This window comes from Pteronotus mesoamericanus, unplaced genomic scaffold, assembly GCF_021234165.1.
Source record: "Pteronotus mesoamericanus isolate MK-2021 breed Mesoamerican mustached bat unplaced genomic scaffold, CSHL_Meso_final contig_87, whole genome shotgun sequence".
NCBI lineage: Eukaryota > Metazoa > Chordata > Mammalia > Chiroptera > Mormoopidae > Pteronotus > Pteronotus mesoamericanus.
Window position 1 is genome coordinate 148231 of NW_026555273.1, and position 16885 is coordinate 165115.

General features: G+C 41.7%; 1 pseudogene; it reads right to left on the reverse strand.

The window, feature by feature from the left end:
* Positions 1-555: 555 nt before the first annotated feature.
* On the reverse strand, positions 556-1042 carry LOC129080273 (S-phase kinase-associated protein 1-like; annotated as a pseudogene).
* Positions 1043-16885: the final 15843 nt, after the last annotated feature.

Here is a 16885-nt window from a genome sequence, read left to right on the forward strand (position 1 = left end):
GGAGGCCAATATGACTTCCACTCACTCCTGCACCATCTTGATTCTCCCATATCAATCTTAAAATTGATTTAACCTGTTCTTTGTCTCAAGTGATTGCTGCTCAGTTTTCTCATTGTAATCTCTTGTTTCAAGTCTTTTAGATTTCTCCATCCTTGAGTAAATAAAAGAGACTTGGGTTTTTTTCCTATTTCAGAAAACTTTTGCAAGTTTTTTATTTACAATGCCAACTTTTAAAAGGTCACTAAACTAAAGTTAACTGGACAAAAAACTAGGGATAAATCACTTTACAGAAAGGGAAAGCCAAAAATTCCACTTATCATAGAGGACCCACAATTCAGATTTATTCAGAGCAAAAAGAAAATACACTTTTTGGTCACACTGGAAGAAACTCGGCCATAGGTTTGGAATCTGTACCCAAACTACACATGCAATGAGGACAATACAGTTCATGTGCTGCTGCATTTGTCTACTGTTTGTCTAATATAAACAATTATAAACAATTGCAACTAGTATTTGGAACAGGCCTTACAGTGTTACAGTGTCAGGCACAACATTTCACTTCTCTTAACAGCCCTGGTTCTCTTTGCATACCAGGGCTTCTTCTTTGGTAAAGTCGTTTATGATGTTGAAGGTCTTGCAAACCTCTTCAGGAGTTTTTCCCTTGATCATATTGGCAACAGTATTGCATGTAACATCAAGCAAACCTTTGATATCTGAATAGTTTGCAGCCAAGAATAAGTTCAAAAAGTGTTCCTTGGTCAACTTTCAGGAATTCTTGGTCCCATACAGGGATATCATCAATTCATTTGTTTTTGTTCTCATCATCCTCTGGAGGAGGAGGGACACCCTTGTGGTAGGTACACCACTGAATGACCTTTTTTAATATTGTTGCATTAACATTTGGTAAAGGAACTGGGACATCATCACCTTCATCATCCATTCCCAAATCTAACATGGTCTTGACAGTCACAGATTGTTTGCCAATTTCAACATCAACTTCAAATATTTCTCAATCAGAACTCTGCAACTTAATTGAAGGCATGGTGCTCAGTAGAGAGTGGGCCAGAGGCTGATGAGAGTGGGGCAGCATCAGTAAAGACAAAGAAAGGCAGATCACAAGGTCTCTTAGAGACTTGTTTGAAACTCTTTAATTTTGGGATACCAACAGGAGCTTAACTTTGTCCATTTAGCCATGGATAGTACTGTACTAAAGCCTTTGTTTTAACTTTATCAATGTCCATTTTATTTATCTCAACTTTTTTTCCTAATTAGAACATTTTTCATGTTGATGTAAGAAATGTCCAAAGTTGTAGGAAATTATTATGAGGTTATTTGAGCCAAAATGACAATCACTCGGAAGGAAAATCACAATGGATTGAGAAAATGTTCTGGAAAATTGCAGTTTTACCACTTATTTTATACATCAGAATCAAAGGGGAAGTCTATAGGGGTTACATGAAATTCACTGGTGATAGATTAGGAAAGCAGGAGAAAGCAAATTGGAGAAGTCTCTGAGATTGGATAAAAAGTGAAAAGCATAGACATATACTAATTTTACACTGGTGAGTATAGGATAGTTAACATTTATAGTACATAGAAGTGGTATGCAGAGAGAACAAGATAACAATGAGGTCTCTGTGGTGGGAGATTGGGCCATAAGGTGTCTGAAAAAAGATTATTCTGACATTCCAAAAAAAAATGTTATCATAGGTGCAAAAAGATACTAGACAGGCAAAGTTAAAGGAAAGATTGACCTTTGTCAAAAAGATATTGGCCTAGGACCCCACACTATTGGCTTTTAGTTAGGCAGTTTTAATTTTAGACCATCCTATGTGGTTATTTTAGCTCTTTGAGTTTGTAAGGTCTACCACACTAGGCCAGCATGACCGCAATATGTGAGCATACAAGACAGTGTGTGTTACTGAGTGAGAGAGAAAAAATGCATGAATTCAAGAGCTCACAAATAACCAGGCAAACATGTATTACTGAGCTGAAGCCTTTGTTAATCTTGGATTATATTCCCTTGTGCTTTGAAACAATCAGGTATTCTTTCAAAATAACCAATAAACGTCCCAACCTTTCTGTGGTTAATATTTCACCCACCCCCTAACCAATCCATTTCCTAGATCTTCCAGGTCTCTATATTCTCTACCCAATTTGATCTCTTTTCCAGATTAGATTCCTTCTCCTTATTTTGGTCATCTTATTTTTTATTGCACATGCCTCATAGTATAAGCAATCCCCTGGAATGCCTATGAATGCTGAAACTTCCTAGCAAAGCAGGCTTATTATATGATTCAGGTCTCTAGTTTATTATGCTTAATAATGTCTGATTCCCTTCTCCCCCTTCCTTTATTAATATCTAGCTACCTATACTAACAAGTGCATCTCATCCTGTTGTCAGCCATTGCATCTCTCCACCTGGTTTGCCACTTTCCTAGGGCTGGGGTTGAAACACAGCTGAGACCTAAAAATGTTCCATCAAATCTGTCTCTGGGGTCAACAGACCTGAGGCTTTGTTTCAAAGATTACTCAATGCTCATCAGAACCCCATGGTCCTGGGAGCTTAATGATTAAGGAAGAGGTCCTGCAAGGGATAAAGAGGCAGATGAGTCAGAGTGCTGGGTGAGGCCCATTTGAATCAAAATGAAAGAATGGAGAAAAATGTATATTAAAGGAATAAAGTTTCTATGTGGTTACAACAGTTACTTAGCCAAATTCTTAGAACATAAAGTTTTTAGGTTGTCTTTGTTTATTTGTTTGTTTGTTTGTTTTAGGTTTTGAGAGTACATTTATTAAAGCTGCAAGTGTCCATGAGTTTGCAAGTTTTTGAGGTGTCTCTTTGAGGTTGATTTCCAGTTTCAAGCCCTTGTATTCTGAGAAAAAGCTTGGTATTATTTCAATTTTCCTGAATTTGCGGAGGCTTGCTTTGTGTCCTATCATGGGGTCTATCTTTGAAAAAGTTCCATGCACATTTGAAAAGTATGTGTATTTTTCTCTTTAGGATGTAAGGTTCTATATATGTTAGTTAAGTCCATTTGATTTAGTGCGTCATTCAGCTCCACAATATCCTTGTTGATGTTTTGTTTGGAAGATCTGTGCATTTTTGGCAATAGGGTGTTAAAATCCCCTGCTATCAGTCTGTTGCTGTCTATATCTTTTTTGAAGTCATCCCAGATTTTTCTTATATATTTAGGTGCTCCTATGCTGGGTGCATATAAGTTTACAATGTTTATGTCTTCTTGCTAGAGTCTTCCTTTAAGTATTATAAAGTGTCTCTCTGGGTCTCTTTTTATGACCTTTGTTTTGAAATCTATTTTGTTTGATATAAGTATTGCAACCTCTGTTTTCTTCTCTTGCCCATTTGCCTGGAATATTTTTTTCCGTCCCTTTACTTTCAATCTGTGTAGGTCCTTTGTTCTGAGGTGGGTCTCTTGTAGGCAGCATATGTGTGGGTCATGTTTTCTTATCCATTCAGCTTTCCTGTGTGTTTTGATTGGGACATTTAGTCCATTTACACTGAGAGTTATCACTGATAGAAACCTATTCATTTCTTCTCTTTGTACCTGTGTTTTCTTTTTCTCAGTCTTTTTCTTCATCTTCTTAAACCAGTCCCTTTAGCATATTTTGTAGTGCTGGTTTGGTGGAGACGTATTCTTTTAGCCTTCTTTTGTCTGGAAAACTCCTTATTTCCCCTTCTATTTTAATGATAGGCCTTGCTGGGTAGAGCAGCCTTGGTTGTTGGCCCTTGCTTTTCATTTCCTGGAATATCTCTTGCCATTCCCTTCTGGCTTGTAATGTTTCTGTTGAGAAGTCAGCTCCTAGCTGTATCAGGGCTCCTTTGTATGTTACTCCTTGTTTCTTCCTTGCTGCCTTTAGGATTCTCTGTTTGTCTTTGGTATTTGCCATTTTAATGATGATGTGTCTTGGAGTGGACCTCCTTGAGTCCCTCTTGAATGGGGCCTTCTGTGCTTCCTGGATCCATGAGACCTTTTCTCTCCTCAAATTGGGGAAATTTTTCATCATTACTTTTTCAAACAGGTTCTCTATCCCTTGCTCCTCTTCTTCTTTTTCTGGTATCCCTATTATGTGTTTCAGGTTGTCCTGCATTTCCCTAAATACCTCTTCATTGTTTTTTAGTCTTTTTTCCATTTCTTGTTCTTACTGGGAGCTTTTTTCCTACCTTATCCTCCATCTCACTGATTCGATCCTTGGCTTCATCCAGCCTGCTTTTGATTCCTTCTACTGTGTTCTTCAATTCAGAAATGGTATTCTTCATATTCTCTTGTGTCTTCTTGATAGTTTCTATGTCCTTTTCCAGGTTTATATAATTTGCTGTAAGATCTTGATAGTTTTTCATAGTTATCTTTGAGCTGGCTGAGCTCATTGAGCTTCCTTAGAATCATTGTTTTGAATTCAATATCTGATAGTTCCCTTGCCTCTTTCATTTAGCTCTCTCAGTGGGGATTCCTCCTTTCCCCTCATTTGGGGGGAACTTCTTTTTCTTCCCATTTTTGTGAGAGTCTATTATTGTTTGTTTGTTTGTTTGTTTGTTTGTTTGTTTGTTTTTGCTTCTGCTTCAATTGATCCATCTAGATTTCCTGACTTTGTGGATTAAACTTCTATGGTAGTAGGAGGGTCTTTTATTTATTTATTTATTTATTTATTTATTTTCTTTACTTTTCTTTCTGGGTCTGCCTCTGATGATGTCAGTTGTTGACCCTATCTGACCTTGGGTTGTTTGTTTGAGCCTTCCAGGAGTCTACTGTCTGTGTCTGACTCCTGTGATTGGCAATCTGGTCCCTCTGTCCTCATCTGTCAGACTTAGGCACCACAGGACAGAGCAGTGCCTCCTGATGGTGGGACTATCGTGCCCTTATAGGCTGCTATCACTCAGGAGGGTAGTCCACCTGAGCCAGATGGTGTTTGTGGACTGGGGAAGAGTCAGCACCGGGACTCCCCAACCCCTCTATCTCCAGTCTCTCCTCAACGGTCTTTGGGCAACTCTGTGACCCCTTCGGCCGGGATCCACTATTTCTGTAGATCTCTCTGCACTCTCACACCGGCTCACTTGAGCGTGCTCGCCGGCCTGAGCAGGATCCCCTGCCAGCCTGTGTGTGCCCACACCCCAGCCTGGGCAGGCACCCTCGCCCCAGCCTGGGCTAGTGTATTTGCCCAACCTCACGCACTTGCCTGCTGCCCAGGTGCATGCCTGGGTACTGGTCAGTTTAGGGTCTTCTGTTGTGTGCTTTCCCTGCTTTTGGCTCTTTGGGGGCATGGCCTGCCTGCAAAAATGGAGACTATGGAAAGGGGAAGAAGTCAGCTCTGGGACTCTTCAGTTAATCCTGTTTCCTTCTCTGCCCAAGGGTCTCTGGGCAGCTCTGTGACCCCTTTGACTAGGAATCCACTATTTCTGTGGACCCTGTTGTAATCGCACACCTTCTGGCTCCTGCGCCAGCTTCTGCCTCTTTGGGGGCGTGACCTGCCTGTGCAAATGGGGACTATGGAATGGGGAGGGAGTCTTCTCTGGGGATCTCAGATAATCCTCCAGTTCTTTCTCCAACCCCTCCATATCCAGTCACTCCTCACGGGTCTCTATGCAGCTATGTTTCCTCTTTGGCCAGGAATCCTCTATTTCTTCCAGCTAGTCTGTACTCAGGCCCTAGCTCACATGCATACAAGCTGTGTGAGGAGCACACAAAAGGCAGGTTAATTGATTCTCTTATGCCTGGGCAAGGTGGTAGCTGCAGAGTGGGAGGTGAGTTATGACCAGGGCTCCATTGGCCACCATCTCTGTTCTCTTCACTAAGTTTTCCTCGCCAATCATTCCTCAGGCACCAGCCAACTTTCCTGCCGCCGCTACCCAGAGATCAAGGAAGGCGGCTGCCACTGTAAATTTTTGCATTGGCCCTTTAAATGTCTCTTTGCATCTCCAGCCACCTGTCTCTAGCAGAGAGCACCCCTAAGCTTTTTGGGGTTGCATTTTGTCTGTGCATTTTCCTGGTTTCAGCTGCTGTAGTCTAGGGGTCTCTGTTTATGGTTCAGACCCTGTTCCTCTAAGGGGGATCCAATTGGCTGTTTCAATGTCCCTCTGGTGCTGGTGCCCATGGGCGCCCAGCCCACCCTCTCAAGCCTCCACTGCACTTCTCACCCATTAGGATGTGTGAAAGTTGATTCCACTGTCTGTCTGCAGCTCCAAGGCTCCTCTCCCTCTATCATTCCATTGTTTTCTAGGTGTTTTCTAGGATTTATACACTATTTAGTCTCAATTCCAGTTTGGTCTTGGGAGGAGGTCCACATGACTCCCATTCACTCCTCTGCCATCTTTTTCTCTCCCAGAATTTTTTTTTTCAATACTAACAAGCCATAAATGTTGAAATGAGAAAGGCCCCTTGTGAACTGGAGTCCCTTATGACAAACTCCCTGGATAGTTGACATAGCTGGACCATAAGGACTATATGTGTAATAAATGTCCAAACCTGTAGAGAATTTTAAAGAAGATTTTATGTATTGATTTTTTTAGAGAGAGGGGAAGGGAGGGAGAAGATATGGAGAGAAATATCGATGTGAGAGAGAAACATCAATGTGTTGTCTCTTATAGGTGTTCCAGCTGGAGATCAAACTCACAACCTAGGTATGTACCCTGACTGGGAATCAATCTCACAAACTTTTGGTGTATGGGGTGATGCTCCAACTGAGCCACCTGGCCAGGGAAAGAGAATTTTTTAAATTTATTTCCCCAACAGTTCCTTCGCCTTGCCTTTCCAGCCATAGGTGCCATGTCATTTGAATCTACCTCACACTAAACTCCTCCAAGAGCCCATATTCTCACTGACATGTGGTTTCCCATTCTCTGAGGCGTGGCTTATGCTCTAAACTAAGCCATGATAGTGTGTTAGTAGATGTCAGACTTCAGCTAAGGGTGATCCCTCCCTGCCTTCTTAGGTAAGTGGTTAGACCATAGCTTTAACACACAGAGCTACTCCCACTGATATCACTCTCATCTTCAAAAACATCTGAAGTCTAGGAGATAAAGTCACAGCTTAGTCATGTGGGGACCATAAAGGCCAAATCAAGCCTATCCTGCCTGCCATCCCTTCTGCTGCTCTTCCAATTTACCTCTCTAGTCCCAAGCCCTCACACACAATCCACTTAATTAAGCATGTATTTAACATGCCTTTGCTCACTTAATTCCTTCATTTTCTTGCATGCAGACCTGGCCTGCAAGGTTTCCTTCTCTGCTCTCTGCCTGGGCAAGGTCTATCTATTCTTCAATGATGAACTTAAATGCCCCTCATGCTGGAAGCCTTGTCAGGAGGAAGGAATCACTCTAGCATTTCCAGCCCACACCACCCTTTTCCAGTCCTCATCTTGCTGTTTTGGCTAATTGGCGCTTCCTCCCAGGTCTGTCACATGTCCTCTGCCATGTACACTTCTTTGAGGACAAGACCTATCTCTCTTTAGTCCATGTCCTCCAACCACACCAAGCCGAGGGCCATACCTGGCTGCTTAAATAAATGTTTAAGCAGGATGAAACCTTGGTGATAATTGTTCTAGGCTGCATGGTCCAAGGTTTCCCAAAGGCCAGTCACTAGTAGTGTTACTTTCATTTCTTTCCTGCAGTTTCAGGGTCACTGACTCTTTCTCAGCCAAGCAGTGTGTGGAAATGTAGCAGTCCGGACTGTGCCACCCAGCACACAGGCCTTCTTGTGCCCCCTCTCTCTCCTGAGTAATAAACAGAGTCCTTACCAGGTGCCTTTTACATCTTGTACCAGCAGGCTATTTACATGTAAGTTTGCTAGTCCCTGGTCTGGAGGCTTATAAACAAGATGACAAAGCTTATGTAGTACCTAAGAGTTGAGGGTGGTGAGAGGTTCTCTAGCTTCTTTGGGAAGAATTAATCACAAGCAATTAAATGGTGTCAAATACAAAGTTAAACTGAATATTGACAGAGGGAGGGCAGCTGTAGCTGTCAAAAGGGCCTTGAGCCCTTCCCCAAGAAACTAGGTTTTGGGGCAGTCTCCAGGCCAGGTCCCTTGAAAAGGGACTGGGGAAGAAGGGCATCACTTTGATTTTTATACACCAATCCTGCTATCCAGAGATGCTGGCAGGGAACATTTCCGCTTTGGAGGTGTGAAGGCATCCTGCCAAATAAGGCAATGATACCACATGCTTTCATGCCCAGGTGGCTTTACACATAACTGACCCCTTCTCTGCCTGGTAGGCTGCAACTCATCCTCTGGGATACCCCTGGGATGTCACCTTCCTGGAAAGCCTGGCTTAGCCTTTCCTTGCTCTGAGGTATTGCAGGACTTTTACATGCCTTAGTGTGCCATTATCCACACTATGTATGTGTCTGTCTTTTGTTTAGCCTGCAGATACTTGAAGGCAAAGCACTATTTCACTTATCTTTGACTCAACGGTGCATGGTACAATGTTGGGTACAAAGTACAATAAATATTTTTGAGAGACTGGAAGAAAAACACAAAGTCAAGAGTACTTGGGTTTAAATACTGATTTGTACTCGAATATGCCACCCTAAAATATGCCTTTCTGGAATATGGAATATTTAGAGTTAAAGATCATTAACAACAAGTAGGCACAGGAAAAGATCTAAAAATGGAGAAAGAGCTTTCCCTGTGCAAAGGAAAATTACACTTAATAAGAGAGCTGGGCAAATAGACAGGCACTGACTTTATCTGCATACCAAACCTTGTGAAACAACTCTCATATGCCACATTTTTGTTCATAAAGTTCCCATATCTTGCCATCCCTGCCCAGAATCCCCCTTTTTTTGTTTAGATTAAAATGACATATATACCCATGTTCTAAACACCATTTTGGGTTATTCAACACTGGGTGCTCTCATGTATACATGCATGATGTACATTAGTAAGATTCTGTTTCTCTCTTTGGTCAGTTTAATTACAGGACCCCAGCTAGATAATCTAAGGTGGTAAAATATAATATTTTTTCCTCCCCTACATACTGTTTTTGTGACCTTGGCCAAGTTGCTTTACTCTTCAAGACTCAGTTTCCTCTCTCAGATATTCCACACAGCAATATATTCACCGATATGTCCCCTAGACAAAGGGATATAGACAAAAGAATAAGCAAATGGGACTTCATCAAAATAAGAAGCTTCTGCATGGCTAAAGAAAATGTCAGCAAAATGAAGAGGGAACCAACTGTGTGGGAAAATATATTTGCAATGATACCTTGGACAAGCGGTTGATCTCCAAAATATATAAAGAACTCATGTGACTCTGCTCCAGAAAGACAAACAATCCAATTAAAAAATTGGCAAAGGACCTGAACAGATGCTTCTCCAAGGACATACACAGGGCCCATAGGCATTTGAAAGGATGCTCAGCATCACTAGTCATCAGAGAAATGCAAATTAAAACCACAATGAGATACCACTTCACACCAATCAGAATAGCCATCATAGACAAATCAACAAACAAGTGCTGTTGAGGTTGTGGAGAAAAGAGAACCCTAGTACACTGTTGGTGGGAATGCAGACTGGTGCAGACACCGTGGAAAACAGTACTGAATTTCCCCAAAAGGCTAAAAATGGAATGGCCTTTTGACTCAGCAATTCCAGTGCTGGGATTGTACCCTAAGAACCCTGAAACACCAATTCAAAAGAACCTATGCACCCCAATGTTCATAGCAGCACAGTTTACAATAGCCAAGTGCTGGAAGCAAACTAAGTGCCCATCAATAAATATGGGATATTTACGCAATAGAATACTATGCAGCAGAAGAAAGAAAGAAAGAAAGAAAGAAAGAAAGAAAGAAAGAAAGAAAGAAAGAAAGAAAGAAAGAAAGAAAGAAAGAAAGAAAGAGAAAGAAAGAAAGAAAGAAAGAAAGAAAGAAAGAAAGAAAGAAAGAAAGAAAGAAAGAAAGAAAGAAAGAAAGAGCTAGTACCCTTCACAACCACGTGAATGGAACTGGAGAACATTATGCTAAGTGAAATAAGCCAGGGGTGAAAGACAAATACTATATGATCTCACCTGTTAGTGGAACCTAATCAACAAAACAAACAAACAAGGAAAATATAGCCAGCAACAATGAAAGAAAAAAGAAACTGACAGTAACCAGAGGGAGAGAGGGGGTATAAAGGGGAAAAGAAGGGGAAGGGTCAAATCAAGGAGCGTGTATAAAGGACCCGTGGACAAAGCCAAAGGGGGGCCAGGATTGAGGGTGGGAGGTGAAGGTGGGTGGGGCAGGGGAAAGTGGTAACAGGAAAATGGAGACAAATGTATTTGAACAATAAAAATGTACATGAACTGTAAAAAAAAAAAAAAAGACTCAGTTTCCTCGTCTGTAAAATGAGGAAAAAGGCCCTCATATGGCTGTCCTAGGTGTAGGGATTCTAAAGCCTGGATTTTAGCAGGTTTCACAATAAATCTAGTTATATTTCTCCCCCACCAGGGCATGAGAGCATTGGGCAAATATTCTCTTTTCTCTCAGGAGAGTCTAGTCCTTGGGGAAGTAATTAGAAAATATTAATTCAGCAATCAGGACAGCAGACTTGTGGATAACAGAGTAAAGAGGGAGAGGAGAATTGGTTGGAGAAAAGGAATGGAAAATGAGTCACAGCCTCTGACAGTCCTCTTTATTGTATGGACATCTCTTAGAGGTGGCAGTAAGCATGAAGAAAGTAGCACTCTGCAGCTTGAAAAGGAAGGGCTGAAAGTGGAATCAGGGGCAGTGACAGTAGTTTGCTTTTTGAGCCAGTGTGCAAGTAGGAACTAGTGTCTGCTGGGCCATGCCCTTCACCAGGCAGCAGTTTTACATCCAGCAGATGAGACACCGAGAAGAATGGCTGCAGTCCTCAATTTACATATAACATAGTAGCCACTGCCAGGCTCCAAGCCATCTCTCTGGGAATCCTTCCCTGATGACCTACTTCCTCAGCCATTCCATACACCTGTCACTGTGCTGTGACAATGCATTCCACTCCCTCTGCACTTCTGTCGATCCTCCAAGCCTCATGAATATGCAGACCAAAAGGAGTTGCACTTGTTTCACCAACAAGGGAAACAAGGCCTAAGGACCTGCAGGATAGGCTCCATATCACACTGTGCTTTGGGGTCAGGCCAGGTCTCCTAAATCCCAGTTCAAAGCTTGCCCTGGGTATTTCCCATCAATGAAAAATGTAGTCAGCTCCCAGACCATTCTTGGTGATCCTCTCACTGGTCAGTGCCAGGGAAGCCGAGATCACAGAGTGCTTGGCAGCAGGGTAGTGATGAAATTTTCTTCCACTTCTGAAGCTCACTGCCTCTTGCTGCCCAGACCTATTGGGATCTGCTCTTCTAAGAGCTACCTGAACCCTCTTTTCCATTAACTGACTAGTCCCACCATTCATTTTTGTATTAGTTCTGCTGATAATCTGGGAGATAGTCTAAATTCCTTCCTCTCCTTACCCCCATAACCACCAGTCACCAAATGCCAGGGACTTCTGCTTCTTTGAAAGTCCCTCACATTTCCCATAACCTCTCTGAATCTAGTTCCCCTCCTCAGTTATCAGCCCACTCCCTGGCTAGACCCAGCCAGCCCTTGTAAAACAAAGAGGCAGGCTGGCCTGGCTTGCTTTTCCTTCTTTCTTTCTTTCTCTTTTTCTTTCTTTCTCTCTTTTTTCATCCTTTCTTTCTTTCTCTCTCTCTCTCTTTCTTTCTTTCTTTTTTCTCTCTTTCCTTCTTTACTTCTTTCTCTTTCTTTCTTTCTTTCTTTCTTTCTTTCTTTCTTTCTTTCTTTCTTTCTTTCTTTCTTTCTTTCTCTCCTTTCTTTCTTTCTTTTTGCTTTGATACACACAAAACATTTCCCACTGTTGGTAAGGAAGCCCAGGCCTCAAAGGCACAATTCCTGGGGTGGGAGAAGGAAATGGAGTGGGGTTTTTTTCCCCAAGACTACAGTGGAGAAAGCAAGATACAACTAGCCTGTCAGGCTATTGTGCCACATTGCATTCTTAGCTATCCACCATGCTGCATTTCTAAAACAAATCTGATTATGTCTTATCTTGGCTTAACATCTTTCAATAACTCCCCATTGTCCTTTGAATAAAACCCAAGTTCCCCACCACAGAAGAACATCACATCTAGCTAGACCTTACTTTTACAGCCATAGCATCCACTCTTCTTCCCTCTTCTGTGACCAACCTGATCTAAAATTTAACCATTTGTTTAACCTGCCAGGATAAAGCACTTTCTCTCACTTTGTTCCTTGGACATGTTATTTCTTCAGCCTACAGCATTTTATACCTTTTCATTTGATCTCCCTTCATCTCCAAGATTTAGAAAGTGAGCCTAGACAGTGCTCAATAAGTATTAAGTGAATTCCACTCTCCGAGATGCCCAAAAATTTCAGCATCAGCCCCACAGTTGGGAGGGGCACCAGAAAACTGTTTTAACCTTAAGTTTTTCATATTATTTAGTTCAAATATCAGAGCCTGTTTAGCCTTCTTTATGAGATTTGTATTTTTCTATTTTATCTTTGAAATAACTTGATGGAGGAAGTGTCAATTTAGAGACAGCTAGGCCAGTAGACTGTTTCTAGGGAGGAGGTGGGTGGCTCTCCCCCATTAGTGTTTTTACCAAGAACCACCATTCAAAACCAGGATTCTATTTTAATCCCTGAGGGATGCTTCCCCCAGCTTCCACATCTTATTGAAGTTCCTGGGCCTGGAGAATATCCAGTTTAGTCTGAGATACTGCCCAGGAGAGCTTCAAAGACAGTGCCCAGATTCATCCTGGTCCAAGTGAGCAGTTTCCTGAATTCCTTTGACCATTCTTGTCCTGCAGGCTAACTCTCATCCAACCCATGAGGAGTATGAGAAAGAGGCAGCCACAGACCATCCCTAATGAGAGAGCTCTGAGAGACAGTTCTACTTCATTGTGGGCAACAAACCAAGTGGACCAGAATTCTGCAGGGAAAGCCCTGGGGGTAGAGCACAGTGGAAGGTGAGAGGCTGTTGCTGTTGAGAATGACATCCTGCTTCCTCAAATGCTTATTTTTTTTCTTTCCTTTGAACCATTTCTTGATGATGGGAGGTGGACAAGAGATGAAGGCTGTGTCCATGCTGATGTTTCTGACAAGTACTTACCTCTGCCCCAACTTTTAGAGTTGTGTGTATGGTTGCCTTAGAGATGAAATGCACATGATATGGTCCTGCATCAATGACAGGATTCTTGCTGCTGCAAAGGTCAGGGAGTTTCACCCTGAATGAGAAGGAGCCGCTTCCTTTGCTCTCAGTGACAAGCTGGTAGCAAGCCCCTGGGCATCACATTAAAGTCAGCTTGGCTAGCCAGAGAGTCTCTGGGACAGCATCTAGACATGAATGCACCCTTGACACTGCAGGGAATAAGGTTTGGGAATTATGAACTTGAGTTTGTATGCCTAGGTGTGTGCTGGAGGAAAGCTGGAATAGAGGATTAAGTACTTTGGGACTGAAACATTCTCATACCTTCTCCAGGAAGCATCTCTGCATTACCCATCAGAACTTCACCAAATAATGGTTTCAATGGCACTTCTATTCTCTCAGCTTTTAGGGTCCTAAACTAGGAGTCAGTTTTCTTTTCCTTCTCCATAAGTCTTCATATCAAGTTGGTCACTGGGTCATTTCCATTTCTTCTAAGCAATGTGTTTGAGGCCATTTCTACTCTAGTCAACCTGGTCTGAGTTCATAACCTGGTGGGTGTTCAGACTTCAGGTTCTTGCACTTCTAACCCACTATTCATACAAATGCCCACATGAGTCTTCTTTACATTAAGCTATCATTCTGTGACTTCTCCACTTAATAATCCTCCATAGTTCCCTCTTTTATTGTACATAGAAGCAAACATACTATCTAATCCTTTCTTATCTATTCATCCTAATCTCTTTTCAATCTGGTTACCAATGAAAGTCAATGGCCTCTTGTCAGTAGTCTTCACCACAGGTGACTTTTCCTGAAACTCTCCTTTCCCCAGATTTCCTTAAAACCACTATCCCATTTCTCCTTCTACATCTCCATGACTCTTCCTCAGTTTCTCAGATTATTCTTACTTTCCTTTCTGACCAACTCTTTTTATTGATTGATTTTAGAAAGAGAGAGAAAGAGACACGGATAGAGAGAAAGAGAGAGAGAGAGAGAGAGAGAGAGAGAGAGAGAGAGAGAGAAACATTGATTTGTTGTTTCACTTATTTATGCATTGGTTGCTTCTTGTATGTGCCCTGATGAGGGATAAAACTTGCAACGTTGGTGTATCAGGATGGTACTCTAACAAACTGAGCTACCCTGACAGGGCTTGCTCAATTCTTAAATATTGATGTTTCCAAATCATTGATCCTTTGTGCTTCCTTATCCTTCTATGTGTTTTCTTTGGGCGATCTTATCCAACTAGAACTTCAGCCACAATCTCTTTGTTGTTGGTTTATAAAGGGGTTGTGTTTCCAAGGGGGTATGCACTAGGTGATTTCTTGACACATAAAGAGAAAATATTACTTTTATTTTTATCTAAAAAGAACAAAAATAAGTTCTACAAATATATACCTAGACATACATATTATTATGAAGAAATATACATATATTGGGGGTACATGCTCAAAAATGTTTTCATGATGGGGTGTGTGGCAGAGATTCCTAGACATTTCAGAATATTCACTCTTCTCTTCTTCCAGAGTAATAGAAATAAACTGTGAAAATGGTGCCTGGAATAATAACTACATTGCTTAGCCTTTCTTTCAGTCTAATGTAGCCTTGTGACTAATTTCTGGTATGTAAGCAGAAGCAATATGTGTATCTCTCAGGGTTATGCCTTTACAGGGAAAGGCTTGCTCTCTCCTTGCCTAATGCCCCTTTCTGCTGGCTGGAATGCAGGTGGTAGTGAGTCATCTTGGACTGCAAACATGCAACAAGACCAAAGGAGCTTAGGTCCTAACCCATCTGACATTGCATCAACCCTGGATTGCTTATGCTTATGAGGGAGAGAATGAAACCTCATCTCATTTAAGACACTGTAATTTCAAGTTTTTAAACAGTCCCTGAATGTTTATTCTATCAAATATAAGATATATGGTCTAGATTTCTTGCGAGCTCCAAAGCCATATTTACGCCTGGTGTATGGAGGTCTCCTCCTATGGCACTGTAAGCACAAGATGTCTGAGGCATAACCCATTATATCTCCTAATCTTGTTTTGGTCCATTGCATCACTATCACCTGGAGTAGGACTTGCAGGTGAAGAGCTCAGCTGTTTGCATGCTTGGAGGATTGGAGATCTTCAGGGAGCTAATCTTCTTGAGATGGTATCTCTAAGTTTTTGTTTTTAGGCTAATAAAGGTGGGAAAAAAGTTCTCCTTATGTGAGTCTTCAGGGAGGCTAAGGGGGATGAATAGAAGGAGATTATGGGGGAATAGGATAGTGGGGGTGGGAGCTCAGATGGGGAGAGAATTGAGTCCTGAGACTGAAACTGTCTTCACGGGCATGAGACAAGCTGAGCTGCCTCAAGCTTAGGTAACAGGGTACAGAACAGAGGTGCAGAATGAGTCATTCCCCCTGCATTTTGAAGGAGGCCAACCCTGCTCTGTCATCTTCAAGATGGGTTGTGGGGAGCATTAGGATATAATATCTTTGATATAAACATTGGTGCTTTTATGATGGGGACCACCCCTGGTAGGACCAACTAGGAAAGGTCCTATGACAGAAATGATGCACACAGGATTATACTTCCCACCGCCCTAGTAGGTGATACTATATTTCTAAGTTATGACCAAAGAATGTAAACAAAAGTAATGTGTTCCACTTCTAAGCCTTATCTTCTCATTCCATGCAATTTCTATACTCACTCTTTCCTTTGGGGTGACCTTGAAGCCATAGGATGGTGGCAGCATTGGTCCATGGCACTACTAATAGGAGAACCTTCTAGGAGTGCTGCCCAATAGGAAACATTCTAAATATATGTTGTAAGCAGAAACTAACTTTTATTATGTACAGATACTAAGATTTGAGGGTTGTTGGTTCTAGCAGCTACCATTAATTATATTAGTAGAGTTCTCTAGTGGCTTTGTGAATGAAGGACTATGTTAAAGGGGAAGTGAAACAGAAGAGAGAGATCAGGGTAATTGTGTCCAGATAATTTTTCCATAATGTTTTTCCACTTTCTCTCCTTTGGGCTCAACAAAGTGCTTTGAATGAACACTTACATAAAAATCTATAGATCATATCAGTGGGGCTTGGTTGGTTGGGCATTGTCCTACAAAATGAAAGGTCATTAGTTTGATCACTGGTCAGAGCACAGGCCTGAATTGCGGGTTTGGTCCCTAGTTGGGGTGCATAGGAGAAGCAACTGATAGATGTTTCTCTCTCACATCATCTTTTACTCCCTTTCTATCTCCCTCCCTTGCCCTGTCTCTAAAAATAAGTAAATAATATCTTTAAAAGCTTATACATACCTCTCTCTGTGAATGATCATATGTGTGTGTGTATACACACATGAATACATACATGTACCTAAAATTACACTTAAAAAACCCATTTAATACACTGGAGCTTATACTATAAAATTATAAACAGCATGGGATTTTTTTTATTGTTGTTCAATTACAGTTGTCCCCATTCTTCCCCCATTACTCTCCCCCTCTTACCCATCCCCATCTCTCACATTCAGCCCACATCCACTCCCATCGTCTTTGCCCATGGATCATTCATACATGTTCCTTAATGACCCTTTACCTTCTTTCCCCCATTATTCCCTTCGCCCCTCCCCTCTGGTTACTGTCAGTTTGTTCTTTATTTCCATGTCTCTGGTTCTATTATGCACGATTGATTGTTATGTTGATTAGGTTCCAATTATACCTGAGATCACATGGTATTTGTCTTCCACAACCTGGCTTTTTCAC